The 439-nt window shown below is 33.0% G+C and overlaps 1 non-coding gene across 1 annotated transcript; it reads left to right on the top strand.

The window, feature by feature from the left end:
- TRNAF-GAA (transfer RNA phenylalanine (anticodon GAA)) lies at positions 1–73 on the top strand. The gene has a single exon. It is a non-coding gene; the product is annotated as a tRNA-Phe (tRNA).
- The last annotated feature ends 366 nt before the right edge of the window (positions 74–439 follow it).

Genomic DNA, 439 nt, shown 5'->3' on the forward strand with positions numbered 1-439 from the left:
GTCAGGATAGCTCAGTTGGTAGAGCAGAGGACTGAAAATCCTCGTGTCACCAGTTCAAATCTGGTTCCTGGCAGAGAAAAAAAAAAGATCCACCGAATAGGTATTGATCCAAATACCTCGAGATGGATTGTGATACATATTCATTAATAATATTTATTCATCTAAGTGGATAAATCTATAATATAAATATAGAGGCACTTCTTTTTAAAGAAGTTTTAAAATATATCTTTTCTTTATGATAAAGAAGGGGGTGAGATTCCCCTTTATTTTTTTGCGTTTCTTAATTTTGTATTCCGCTATTCCGACGAATATTTTTTTAGTCTTGCTTATCTTTATCTTATCTTATTTTCCTAGTTGTGCTAAGTAATGTGCGCGGTACAAAGTTCCTGGTAGAGAACTTCTTTGAGTCATCCTATTTTTCTGTTCATATGAAGGAAAT

The sequence above is a fragment of the Aegilops tauschii genome, unplaced genomic scaffold (assembly GCF_002575655.3).
Source record: "Aegilops tauschii subsp. strangulata cultivar AL8/78 unplaced genomic scaffold, Aet v6.0 ptg000939l_obj, whole genome shotgun sequence".
NCBI classification, from domain to species: Eukaryota; Viridiplantae; Streptophyta; class Magnoliopsida; order Poales; family Poaceae; genus Aegilops; species Aegilops tauschii.